Below are 12,483 nucleotides of genomic sequence, written 5' to 3'. Positions count from 1 at the left end.
TTATCGACACAAATTTCAAAAGTGTTGATACATTATGTAGATCTATTCTCACATAAAACTGATATATTTATACCGGTTACATTGAAAAATTACCTATTACATTATAATTATGGGTTTCGATGTTTTTAGGATCGATACTTTTTATAAATGTTTTGACACTTTATACGTGCACCTAGTTTGGGTATTCATTCTGGACAAAACGTATCAACACAAATTTCAAAAGTGTCGTTACATTATGTTGACTTATTCTCTCATAAAAGCGGTATATTTATACCGGTTACATTGAAATATTACCTATTACATTATAATTATGGGTTTCGATGTTTTTGGGATCGATACTTTTTATAAATGTATCAACACATCTGTTTACCTATTCTCTCATTAAACCGGTATATTTTACCTATTACTTTATAATAATTGGCTTTGATGTTGTTAGGATCGATACTTACAATAAATGTATCGACACACTTTTTTGGAAACTTTACGTTTGAGAACCATACTGGACAAAATGTTGGAAACAAATCTTTGTGTTTATTAATTTTGTCATTAAAAAAGTCTATTTTTACCACTACATTGTAAATTTACCTATTAATTTAAAGTTATTGAATTTTTTAGTTATTGTACATACCTAAATATTGAATTGCCATTCAGTCCCACACATGATGACAATTATGTTAGTGACATTTGGAATAATGCAGACAACGATCTCCATATATCGTAATTATCAACATGGCTCCTACTTTGTATAAGAAACATGTACAACAACCTATTGTTAAATTTTCTCATCTTATACATAATTACATTCACATACAAAATTATAAATCGTATACAAAATTATAAATCTTATACAAAATTAACCCTACATTTACATCATCGCTTCCTTTTGTTATTCTTGTGTCTCATGGCAGCTTTTGTCATCTCTTCTCTTAGTTTATTTTTATTGTGGCTTACGAGATCATTTAATATTCGCATACGATCCCAATGTCCAACAACCTATATTCAAATTGCCAGTACGTTAAGTATTGTAAACCACAACATTCAATCTACGACTTTTAACAATTTAACCACAAACTAATTTTTAATTCCACTTACAAAATCACCAGTTGCCCCTGCAGAACCGATCGATTCCATCCGTATAATCACATAAATGCTGCAATCATATATGTTACAAAATTTGAATACCACACATGTCAATTATGAAACCTACATAAATTAAGCTTTTTATTTATGATAACATCTCATACCCATTCAATTGCTCATTCATCTTATGCTCCACAAATTTGAAAATTTTCAAGGGGACCTTTCCTAGAGAGCCACATGCTTCTACCCAATTGCGTTTCTTTTTATAACTATCTAACATTTTCGTCTGCATTAAAAAATATGAAGTTATGATCCAAACAAATTATGCATTATAATTTACATAATTTCCTTTCATACATACCAATCTTTTAGCATCATTCACTCTCTGTTTAGCTGCTTCAGATGTAAACAGATTATCATATACCGTTGCAACACGTTCTACCATATCCAACACCAACATATACCAATGTGAATTATGGTAGTTTATTGTGATCATGATCTGCAACAAACTTCACACCCAATTTGACAAAATTCAACATTATATATCTGAAAATATCATTTGCAATTCGTATGGTGTCTTACCTTATCATAGTTGGTGAATTTCATATAGTTATCCAATATGGGACCTCAAAAGCTCGCAATACCCTCAACAGTTACTTTGTTGTTGGTCTCCAACACCTATTGCTGTAATTACGTGACAATCATTATTAATTTACCGTCTATAACACTACTTTTCAACATTTATTAATTTAACTCATCGGTAAGTGGTATGGAAGGTAGCCAATCCTCCAGAGTGACTTTTTTGCATCGTAGCATACTGTCCAGGCGAGCAAATCAATAACCTAACAAAATTAATTACACAATCAGAACATATTCAATAGGTTTTAACATTTTGTACTTTCTACTTACCACACCGCCTACCCATTCCGTAGGCTTCAACGTTGCAACGTCGGATATACTAGCGTATTGATTTCCCATTGAGATTACAGAAAGATTGTATGAATCATTAGGATTAATATATTGTCATGAAATATTTAAATATCACTCACAAAGTAATATATTTCACTTACTCTGATTCTAACCCACTATTCCATAAATAATCATACATTACAACTTCGAGCTCATCAATTCCGCTTGGAATATTCACTTTTTCAACCTACAATTTTGCATACAAATTTTTGTCACAACAACATGATAAAAATCAAATTATGTTTTCTTTTATTCAACTTACCTTCTGCTTCTTCTTCTGGGGTGCAGGACATTCCGAATCCAAATCTGCATCTTTAACACTCTCCGGTGTTTAGATCACATTGATATCCTTCCTCCTCATTTCCTCCATCTTTTCTTCTTCATATTTTTTCAGTTCATCGTATTTTTGCTCTACATAGCTCTTCATCTCTTTTATTTAACCCTTCATTTTTCCCCTTCATCCAAGTTTTTATCAACCACCCCCTTCATCCCCGTAAGTTCACTCCTCAATACTACGGCCTCCTTGACCAGTCAATCAATTTTTTCACCCGTCACCATCTTAAGTTCACCCCTCAACACCTCAACTTCTTTCACCACTTCACCCCTCAATACATCAACTTCTTTCACCACTCCATCTATTTTTCCTTCCACTTCCCCCTTATGCCTCTCAAGTGTCTCTTCGACTCTTGATTGTCTTTGCAGAATATCAAAAAGGAATTTTTTATATGAGCCAATTCAGACATCAAAATGTCGAATTTACTCTGTTTTCCCTCACCGTCATCCCCCTGATCGTCATCCCCTACAACCATTTCTTCTTCCATCTCCTCTGCCTCCACTGTCTCCTGTAACACCCCTAACCCGTATCCGACCCGGATCCGAGTCCGAGGTGTCATATTGGCTTTTCAAAACTCTGTTCTTTACAAATTTTGTAAAATCTTAAATTATCATTTAAGAAAATGGGTACTTCATATAATAATTATAATCAAATTGTTTCTTCAAAATTGATCAGAACGTATTCAATTTAAATCTTGTGACTATATGCCACTAAACTCTATAAACAAAATACATATGTTTAATATGTTTCTGATATGATCATTGTAAGGAAGATACTAACTTGTCTTGATCCACGCTACATCCATTCTTGCTTCTCAAACCTACGTGAGAAGCATTCACACGCTAAGTCGATGACTTAGTGAGACATATAAAACATATAATGAAACTATTCACATATTCATGCAAAAAAACAATTAGTATTTTTATCGCATACAAAAGCATATATCTTTTCATATAACAATACACACATATACATATATGATTTCACAAAGAATACACGTAGCATCATATCAAATTATACATATTATGTACAATCATTTCCATTATTACCAATCTGTACGTTAGTCCTTATTATTTGCTACTCTTATCCGCCAACATCATATCATAGCCCATATATCACTTTATATTACAAAAACATGTATACTCTCATTATTATTATCCTCATTCCCATTATCATATGATTCCAAAATTATCATTATACATGTCACATAACACAGATATCAATTCACAAATGAACATACATATTCTCATAACAATTTTTGATTCTCTTTAAAGCCCATGCACTCTTTTGAGAACTTAAGGTATGTGAGTACACAGAGGCTGTGCACTATGCTGTCACCACAGCTCGTATAATTCCTACTAAGGGTGCGTAGAATTTGTCCCCTAGGACCACTATGTCCCGTAGGACCATGTAGAACACATATGTACCGTAGGAACCCTATGTCCCGTAGGACCACGTAGAACACATATATCCCGTAGGACACCTATGTCCCGTAGGACCATGTAGAACCCTCGACTCTTGGCATGCCAACTATACCTATAGCTCTCATAACACATTACATGGGCGTTACCTTTTATATCTTTTCACATATTCACGTAGACACATAGTTTACTTTCACGTAGCATAGTTATATGTAATTCACATTCACTTATCACATAGATTCTCACTTTTACTTGTATTCTTTTTCACATAACACATGTTTGCATATACATGCTCTCATATAATCCCTTCATTCAGTTATAACATTTAACCTAGCTTATTACACTATCATGTATTCATATATCTCATTTAGCATACATAACATATCATGTAACATTCTAGTAGAAACACATATAAGTCATATCACTTTCACATATATATTTCATCTCATGGGATCACATAACCTATTTTCATACATACATACATACATTTACATAGGTCACATTTAAAGATAAATTCAATCAATTAAACATATGCATTTACTCATATACAATACATTTAGCACCATATCACTACATGTTTATGCTTCAGTTATCCCTACATGTTTATGCTTCAGTACCCCTAATCACATAATTTTGGAATCAGACTCATAACAAGTCTTAATTCCCTATACATAACGTACACTTAATATCATGTACTCACCTGGTCTCAATGAACACTCATGAGCTCTTGTACTTCATTACGTATCTTACTTTGCCGACCTATTCGAACTTTGATTTCGATCGATGTCTACACAATCATGTATTGATACCATCAGTATCCAATTAATATACTATAATCTATCATTTCTTATACTTAAATAAAGATTTATTCCATTTCTATTGAAGTGCATCGGTACATTCTACAGTGTATTGATGCATCCCTTTACATGTGCATCGATGCACTACCCTGCATCGGTACACAATTTATATTTGATGTTTGTATTTTAATGGGGTGCATCGATGCACTCCTTATGCATCGATGCACTAATTGCATTCGATGTTCATTTATTTGAGAGTCCATCGATACACATTGAAGATGCATCGATGTACACTACCCAGAAATTACATCTTGAGCACGAAATTCACTCTATTTTTAGCTCAAATCTTCATCTTTCGCCTCCTTTAATATTCCTAACTTTCATACACATACTTGCACTAATTTCTACTCAATAATCACTTCTTTAACCTCCATATCCTCTCCTCCTTATGAAATTCAAGAATCATACCCAAATTTTAACATGTTACGAATCCAATTCTAACACTTAATACATCTTAATTAGATTGATGACAAGTCAAATTCACTCTTAAACCTCATTAAAGAACCCACTTTCAAGATTTTACTTATTCCACTCTTTTCTTTAATTCCCTATATTCTCTTCATCTTATTGTTTCAAAATAATTTAAGCTCTCCTTAAGCTTAATTATCACTTAATAATCAAAACTCAACCTTAAATTTAACCAGAAACTCAAAAATCAGAAAACTCACCTTTAACTTTTGGTTTTCACGCGTAAAGGAAGAAGAAAGATGAAGAGAACTCTAGAAACCACTTTGTTTCCACTTCTCTTCCACGTGTTTAATATATAACCATCTTTAATTCTTTTCCCTACAAATGACATTTTTGCCCTTCAATTCATCTAATAATTACTATTATCTTTCAAGTAATATTTCCAAATAATCATTGAACTATTCCATTCTTCTACTTTAGTCACCAAATTCTGAAACTTTACGATTTAGTCACTAACCCATAGTTTAGGATGTTACACCTCCACTGCCTCCTCTACCTCCTTGCCAGTAACCTTCAAAATTAAATTACAATATTAAGACATTGATTATATTCTTAATATTATTTAATTATATTTATTACCCTTTCTTGCTTCCTCGATCTATCCAACTTCAACTTCATCATCACTCTAACCACCTCTTACTTCCCCCATGCACGGATTCATGCCACTCTGATTCTTTCATAAGCCGGCACACTATCACAGCCCGACCAAAAATTGAACAGTGCAACATGCATTTATAAAAATATTTATCATTTTCTATAATAACTATACTATCATTTTATATAAAAAACAAAAACCTTCTTCAACTCATTTACCTCTAAGATTGCTATGCACCCTTTGAGGTATCTCTGGCTGCCCTTTTTAAAGGTGATTATTGATTTAATCAATCTCGAATGGATATATTCAGCCCAATTGAATTCACCCTTCAAGCTTTTATCGCAAATGAGCTTCATATAGTCCTTGTTCGTTGGTGTATCACCCGTTGGATAAAGAAAGATCCCGACAATGTATAATAGAACTCGGGCCTTCAGGTCATCCCCCCGTAAGATCCACTTTTGATTTCCTCTTTTAAGTTCAGCATATGTCACCTTCTGCTTCAAACTATATTAGTAGGTAAGTGCTTTCCAGTTCTTACTCTTAGAGACTTCTACAACACTTTTGCATTCATTTCCTACCCCCAAGACGGCTACAACACATGTGATCCCCAGAGGAAATGAACAATCACTATATTTAGCAATACATTGTTCGACATCAAATTGCTCCATCACGGATCGACATAATTCCCTCCGAATAGGTCAATCCCTTACTCCTATCAATGATCTAAACCCCATTTCTTCCAGCACATTCAACTGATCATTCTTCTTAAGGTGTTCAATTAATGAATTCACCATTTTAATGTTGCACATTGTCGACACTTCCTACATTTTTAACAATATATAATGCTATTGTTCTTATATATTTTGTATCAACGTATTTACAAGTTTAACGAATACCTTCTTTTAATGTGTTTTCCTCCATTCTTTGTATTCTTCACTATCCATCTTTGACTGTGCTATGTAAGGTTCCTTCTCAGCATCACTCATCGAATTCCATTTTTCCAACACATCATTTCTCATCTAATATTAAGCATAAACGTTTCTTAATCAATACATTAACGCTAAATAATACTCAATGTCAATTTCAATTTACATATCGAGCCGATGTGTTTGCTAGCTTCCTTCATCCTTTGGCATTCAGTCATACTGTCAACATTTAAAATTTGTAATCAATTTAAAGTTATTAAATACTTTAATCCAATTACCAGTTCAACAATAATAACAAAAAGGCATTGATACTTACTAGAAGTACATATATCCACCCTTTGGTTGCTTTCGAATCTCGGCCTAAATTTCAAAGTCATCTTCGCCACCAACAATTCCAAGATCCTTTGACTTCATTTTTCCTTCATATGTCAATTTACGCAAATCAAATCAAATACTGGTTACATACACTTTATTCAATATACAAATATCGATAACTACTCTTGTAGTAAAATGGTTTCCTTCAAAAGAATTTGAATGACCACTACAACAAGTGTCGGAACATTTATACAACCTACAATATCATTTTCTACCTATAATATTATAAACAAGTATCCATATTTATTTTCTACCTATAATATTATATAATCAGTACCAGATCCTTCTTGGCTTCGATTCGAAATCCCCAAACCAAACCCAAAAACCCTAATCCTTATTTCCTTCAAACGAATGGGAACACTCAATACTCCAAGTATTGGCACATTTATACAACCTATAATATCATTTTCTACTTATAATATTTAATAAAAGTATATATTTTTATATTTTACCTAGAATATCACTTTCTACCTGTAATCGGTCCCAAATATTTCTTTACTTAGAAAAACCCTATTTTCGATTACTGTAATAATAAATAACTAGGGCTTCGACAACGTACTTTTCGATTCGAATGCAGCAACAAACAAACAAACTTCGCTTTAGAAACGCCTTCTGAAATGCAACAACAATTACGCTTCGATTTCAAAAACTCGTCCGTTCTATCTATTTTTCAGAGGATATTTAACTATGCCCTTTATATTTTCACCGAATATGTTATTTATATTTAATTGATACAACTACCAAAGTGTCGATACTTTTATGTCAGGCGTCGATACTTTCGATAGGATAATTACATATTTCTTTGAAAGTATCGATAATTTATTACGCGTACTTATTAAAGTATCGACACTTTCAATATATCCGGTAGTGCTTTACCGGTTTTGTCATTTCGAGACCGGTTTTGTCATATTTTTACCTGTTATATCGTTATGGATCGATACATTTTTATAAAGTATCGACACTTTATAGGCGCTATTACTGCATCTCGTTTAAATTCCCAAAGTGTCGATACTTATATTAAAGTATCGACACTTTGAATATATCCGGTAGCGCTTTACCATTTTTGTCATTTCGGGACCGGTTTTGTCGTATTTTTACCTGTTATATCGTTATGGATCGATATATTTTTATAAAGTATCGACACTTTATAGGTGCTATTACTGCTTCTCTTTTAAATTCCCAAAGTGTCGATACTTATATTAAAGTATCGATACTTTCAATATATCCGGTAGTGCTTTACAGGTTTTATCTTTTTTAGACCGATTTTGTCGTATTTTTACCTGTTATATTGTTATGGATCGATACATTTTTATTAAGTATCGACACTTTATAGGCACTATTACTGCTTCTCTTTTAAATTCTCAAAGTGTCGATACTTATTTCAATCTAATCGATACTTTCAACATATCCGGTAGCGCTTTACCGATTTTGTCATATTTTTAACTGTTATATTGATATGGATCGATACAAACCGACAAGCTACGTTTGTCGGTTGCCAAATTTTTTAATATTTCTTCGTGATTTACACCTACTACATTATTATTACTCAACATTTCCGATAGCGCTAAACCGAATTTGTTAAATATCTTTTAATGTATCCGGTAACGACATATATTAGCCGTATATTAGCCCGCCTTTTCTGAGACAACCCCTTAAAATAAAGGGTAAACTATAGAAATTTTCACATTGATTTTAGTTTTATAATTTTTTTCTCATTAAATTTTAAAAAATATAATATTTGATCATTTTTATTTTATTTTAATTAAGTTATGATCACTGAAAATAAATAGTCATCAAATCTTTAGCAGTTTGCTAACGTGACATGATAAATATATAAAATTAAGATTACATCATTTTCACATAGATAGTACGTGAATTAAGTTTTGATCACTTCCATTTTATATTTGTACACTTTTTCTCACCAAATTCATAAAACATAAGTTTGGTCACTTATGTTATTATTTTATTAAGTTTTGGTCATTTACGTCATCGTTTTATTAAGTTTTGGTCATTTAGACGTTGAATGTTATTGATAATATGACCCGTTAGCAAAATGGTTTATTTTTATTTTAACCCCTAAACTTTAGACAAAATACTGATGATGAGACTTTTTGTAAACTTAAAATTAGTTTAGGGATAACATTTTAATTTACCTATTTTTTAATATTTTTTCTCCTCAATCCCTTATATTGTTCATCTTCTCCGGCTACTTCTTCAGACATTTTTGCTCCATTACAATAACCTTCTTATTCTAATTATTAGTTGTAATTATTTGTAGTCAAATTAGCTGGGCTCTCAGTTGTAAGAAATGTATAAAAAGAAGTAACGAAGATCATGCAAAATGTAGAGAATTCACCATTAAAATTCTAAAAACAAAATCACCACCACATGGACGTCACTGCCTTGAGTCGCGAAAACTAGAGTTTCTTTAATGGTGGAGTTATTGACGACATAGTACTAGGTTTCTATCTTTGATGCATTGTTGACAAACAAAATCCATGTGATGCAAAAGATCGTCGAGAATGTTTCGTCGTATCCGAACATGATTGACCTCCACGACGTTTACAAAGATCAAACTGACGCTCACTTAGTACTAGAGCTATGCTTCAGTGGTGAGTTGTTTGATTGGATTGTCGCGAAAATAAGATACTCGAAGGCCAAAACGGTGACGGTGGTGCGATAGATCGCACATGTCGCAAGGGTTAACAGTGGTTCATAAGGTGAACATTGATTATAAGGATCTAGAATCGGAAAATTACTTGTTCTTGAGAAAAAAAAGATTCAACGTTGAAGATCATGGATTTTGGATTGAGTTTAGTGGATGAATTCAAGAAACCAATTATCGTATTGTTTGGATGTATTGATTATGTTTCACTAGGGGCGCTTTCTCAAGGGAAAATCATCACGAAGAGCGATATATGGTTATTGAATTATTTGGATCCATTGATTTGTCTTCTTATTCCTTGTTGGATTTGGTATTCTGGAATCTCAATATTTGAAAATTGAATTTTAATTTAAATATATGAGATTGCTAAGCTTCATCTCTATATGTCTACTCTCTCTTTTTTCTCTGAACTTGTGGTATTATTATTTGTTATCAGAAATTGGAAATCTTGCATTATTCTTGAATGCAACATGATCCCTTGAAAGAAGGCAAATGAAGCAATGGAGCAAAGATGTATGAAGAAGAAGCATCGAGAAGATGAACAATAATGGGGTTAGGAAGAAAACCTATTAACAATGGATAAATTGAAATATTGTCCCTAAACTAATTTGAATTTACAAAAAAAACTCATAATCAATATTTTGTCTAAAGTGCAGGGGTTAAAAAAATTAAACTAATTTACTAATGAGTCATGTCATCAAATTAACAACATTCAACATCCAAATGACCAAAACATTATAAAACGATAACGTAAGTAACCAAAACTTTTTTTTAAAAATTTAATGGGCAAAAATTTACAAATATGAAATATAAGTGACTAAAACTTAATTCACGTATTATCTATGTGAAAATAATGTAATTTTAATTTTATATATTTATCGTGTTACCTCAGTAATCCATTAAAGATTTAACGACCTTTAACCTTCAGTGACCACATCTTAATTTAAACGAAACGAAAATGACTAAATATTATGTTTTTTTGAATTCAGTGAGAAAATTTTTATAAAGCTTAAACGAAAGTGACATTTATGTAGTTTACCCTAAAATAAAAAGGCATTATTATTTTAAAAATAAGATAAACTTTACTACTTAAATTATCACTTTTATCATAATTTAATAACTAAACTTTAATTTTTAAATAATAATTAATCTTCACTTTTTATTTTATTTTAATATTTTATCGTTAAAAACTTAATCGCTATGTTGACATAGAATTTTTTTTTCTTTTTTGATTTTAATAAAGCCTAATCGCCGTGTTTTTAAAAATCAGTAACCAAATTCTTGCGTCTAATCACGTTCAGGTCCCTCTAATATTACCTTGTTTTTACATTCTAGTCACCGAACCTCTACGTTTTGTTTTTATTTATTTTAGGCGCTTTATTTTTGTTATTTTCAATTCGATCACCAATATGTTATATTTTGTGATGGTTTATGCCTGTAACTTTCCTTTCCTTTATTTTAGTCACTATTAGTTTTTGATTTAGCCACTGTTATTTTAATTTTTACATTTGGATCCTTGTTTATTTTTATTTTTTATTTAGCTATTATTTTATGTTTTCTTGCATTTTAGTCAACATAATTATATTTTATTACAATTTGGGCAACTGTATTTATTTTAAATTATTTGTTGAGGCTCTAATTTGTTCATATTTATTTATTAGGTCCTTCTAATTTTTATTAATACTATTTTAGTACTTTAATTTTCTGTTTGTGCTATTTTAGTAATTTTAATTTTTTTTTATTTTGCTATTTAATCCATTAAGTTTCTGTTTTCCTCTTGCAGCTCATTCCTAGAATTAATTTAACCCATGAATTTTAATTATTTCCAATTTAATTTTTTTATTTTGAATTTTCTTTCATTCCTTTTATTTACTTTTTTATTTCAATCTTAATACTAACTTTTTGTTTTTGTTTGTTTTATTTTTTTAACTTTATTTATGATCATTTTTAGGATAATTTTAATTGATTAAAAGGTAAATAATTATTAACGAAATTTTAAATTTTAATTTTCGCAATTAAGACAACCGATAAATTAAATGGTACCGAAAGGACAGTTTAAGGGTGCTAATCCTTCCTTGACTGTAATCGACTCTCGAGCCCGATATATTTCTAGTAAAACGCAGATCAGGTAAGATGGTATCCAATCAACTAAATTTTTTACGAAAAATAAGTGATCGGTTGCGACTCTAATATTTTATGTAAGTCGAAGCCAAATTCTAGGCCCACCCGAAAGACGGTTGCGACAGCTTGGCGACTTCACTGGGGATTGTAAGTGAGTCAAGCCAGAATTAATTTTCGGTAGTCTTTTTAAGAAAAAATAAATTTTAATTTATTTATTTGATCCTTATTATTTACCTTTGATTATCTTTTCAAATAAATAGTTGTACTGACATTTTTTCAATGATTTCATATTTTCAAAATTTTCATCTCAGGTTCTATACCCGAGCTCCAAACCCTTTTTAAGTGGGGGTCAAAGTGACGCCTTCGTGAGAATTTATTCTCCGTACGGGCCTATCAAGTAACCTTCAGGATTCATATACCTTATGCCTTCGTGTGAATTTATTCACTGTGCGGGCATAAGGGAATGTTTCCTCTCGAGTTTAACTTAGTCCACATAAGCTTGTAATGGGCGTAGGACTAAGGGTCTGGAAAGCCCAAGGGGGTACCAGCAAGGAGAACTCGGGTACCTTCTTTAGAACCTAAACCGAGAGACAACATAGGATTAGAGCCTATCCCAAAACCTCATTTCAAACCCTAGGCTACTTTGATATTATTTCTTTCTTTATTTCCTGT

Source organism: Hibiscus syriacus, unplaced genomic scaffold, assembly GCF_006381635.1.
Source record: "Hibiscus syriacus cultivar Baekdansim isolate YM2019G1 unplaced genomic scaffold, ASM638163v2 tig00111358_pilon, whole genome shotgun sequence".
Lineage (NCBI taxonomy): Eukaryota > Viridiplantae > Streptophyta > Magnoliopsida > Malvales > Malvaceae > Hibiscus > Hibiscus syriacus.
The sequence above is the reverse complement of the archived record's forward strand: the minus strand, read 5'-3'. Positions refer to the sequence as shown.